The 2,575-nt window shown below is 40.7% G+C and overlaps 1 long non-coding RNA gene across 1 annotated transcript; it reads left to right on the top strand.

Annotated features, from left to right (window-relative positions):
* The first annotated feature begins 768 nt into the window (after nucleotides 1-768).
* On the top strand, nucleotides 769-1,803 carry 4930554P06Rik (RIKEN cDNA 4930554P06 gene). Its single transcript, NR_167898.1, has 2 exons — nucleotides 769-811; nucleotides 962-1,803. It is a non-coding gene; the product is annotated as an RIKEN cDNA 4930554P06 gene (long non-coding RNA).
* The last annotated feature ends 772 nt before the right edge of the window (nucleotides 1,804-2,575 follow it).

The raw sequence follows: 2,575 nt of genomic DNA, 5'->3' as shown, positions 1-2,575 counted from the left end.
GTAGCCTGTGCTTCCCTGCAGAATCCAAATTCAACCTCTTAGGAAGGACTGACTCCTGGGATGGATTCAACCTTGGTTTTGACAGAGGAATCAGCTGGCTAACCAGAATCTAGATCTTGGAGTGGCATTCCATCTTCAGGTAGTTCTCCATAGAAACAATGTTTATATTTGTATAATTGACATGTGAAACCACAGCAGGGTATATCCATTGTAGCTTCTGGAGTTCCGGGGACTTGGGTTCGAGTTTCATGTGTACTTATTAAGTATGTCAAATCGGTTAGGTTGCCATAGCTCTTGAGATGAATTTGTCTGATCTGTAAGACACAGATAACCTGTGCTGTGACCAGGGGACACATAGATCATGTCAAAGCACTGTCACATCTAAGGAGGACTGGGGCATGATGGCATTCCTCACAAGAAGAGTAGAACCAAGGCAAGACAACTAGGAAAACAGAAGCAAACAACTAATACACGCCTCTTACATCCTATAGTGCACAGCGATTCTACTTCAAGAGCTTTACCTACATATGTACGCCCACACGCATGCAAGCATACTTATGATCACCGAGTATTATTTTAATATTTTCTGAAACAAATCCTATAGGCTTATCTTGGGGACTCAGAGTTGTTCAGAGAACTGCTGTGCTAATTTTAAAAGTGAGGTGAGTCCTTGCAGAGTGAGCTGTTGAGATGCTCAAAGATGAAAGTTAGGCCAGTCAAGGAATTTACAGAAGTCTATGATATTGTGACATCATCTGTGGACGTGGTACATTCACACCCAGCTCTCAGTGATAGAGGTTGCTGTAAGAAGGTAGTTGGTTTTCTACTAATTCTACTAATGTGTCCATTTTAGACAGGATGGAATTCATTATTTTGAGCATGGATACATACATACATTCTTATGGGCAGTAAGAAATTATGTAGATGTAACCTAAAATGTCACAAATTTCCCTGATCATAGAGGCCTTTGAACGGCAGTGAGACATCACACTGGCTAAGAGTCAGCTCTTCTGAGTCGATTGAAGGCAGCAATATGGTAGAAGTAAGAGGAGTTCTGAGGCCATCGATGAAAGGACAGAGGCTTATGAAGGGTTACAGCACGGGAGTGGAAAATGAACGACCAGATACTGCGGCTACGTTCAAGGCAAAGTCAATGAGGCCTGACAGTGGACCAACTCCTCAGTGTAAGTAACTCACAGCCTTCGACCGTAATTTCAATATCTTTGGTCTAAGAAACAGGCAGAGTAACTGTCCAGCAAGACTCTTTTCTCTTGCCTACTTGTTTTGAACCCCGCCCTCACTTTCTCCCATGCTCTTACTTGTTTGGTATATGAGGAGACAGCAACCTACAGACAGCGGATTATAAAATACAGTTGGGACTGCACGTGTAAATTGCTATCAGAGAAAAGAGGAAGCCCGAGCCAAGGACAACCGCATCTTAGATGTTCACTACCTTTGATATGAAGATCAAAAGATAGCTTCATAGCCCTGGGAAAGCCCGCAAAAAAAAAAAAAAAATCCTGTCAAGAGCGTAGAACCTCAATATGAACACCCGGAGCCGATTATCCAAGAAAGCACGTGGCTTTTGTAAGCTTCAGATCTTCTTCAAATGGATGCATGTAACCGGAACCCATCTGAGTTATGTTTGGTATCTGTGTTATGGGTTCCTTAATGTTTGTTGTGACTTAGCATATTTGAACAGTTTCTTTTGGGTTAATCGAATTTCAGGTTTAAGTACCCATCAATGCTGCACGCAACTTGAGCTAGCTCTTTTGAACTGTAATAAACCCTTATGGCACGTCAGCTGTTTCTTCTGTTACAAATCTATGGTGCAAGGGTTGGTTCTTTAGCATTGACATAGGGATTAGCGTACAGCTTTACCCGATTAAAGTAATTAATTCTTGACTAACTCCTACAACTTAAATATTTACAACTGTGTACCAAGTTCAAAGGAAAAACAAAAAGGTAAAATTTGGTGCCACCCAGTGGCAAATTCGTAAATTGCAGCCTAGAGACATTGTGAGGAAAAGAAAAAGATTTTCAAAGAGAAACTCATTACAATCCACAGACACAATGATAAGTGATTTGAAATCATAGTTAACGGAAATGCGGAATTAAAAATGAATTAAAGTATGGAATCGGGAGCATGTAGGGCTGTAAAGAAGGCTCGGCAGTGGCAAAGGCTTGTTCTTTCAGAGAACCTAGATTCGGATCTCAGCACGCTAAGCCTGACTCCAGAGCTCCGAGGGATTGATTCCGAGCCTTCTGCTAACTTATGCTGCATCCTATATGCATGTAGTACGTAAAAACTCATGAAAGCAAATACAAACACGTACAAATAGAATAAAATAAACCACAAAAGAAAGGTGATTTGCTGTGGAATTATCTAATAAAGTAGCAGCATGCTATCTATCCACACGATGAACATAAAGCTGGAGAATTTATTTTTTAAAATTATAAGATGCAAACAGCAAACACATTACAGATGATTTGAAGTCATACTTTACTGAAATGCCGAATTACAAAATGAATTAAAAGATGGACTCAGGAGCATTAAGGGCTGGAAAGATCTGGC

Source organism: Mus musculus, chromosome 6, assembly GCF_000001635.26.
Source record: "Mus musculus strain C57BL/6J chromosome 6, GRCm38.p6 C57BL/6J".
In the NCBI taxonomy this organism is placed as follows: Eukaryota; Metazoa; Chordata; class Mammalia; order Rodentia; family Muridae; genus Mus; species Mus musculus.
The sequence above is the reverse complement of the archived record's forward strand: the minus strand, read 5'-3'. Positions and strand labels throughout refer to the sequence as shown.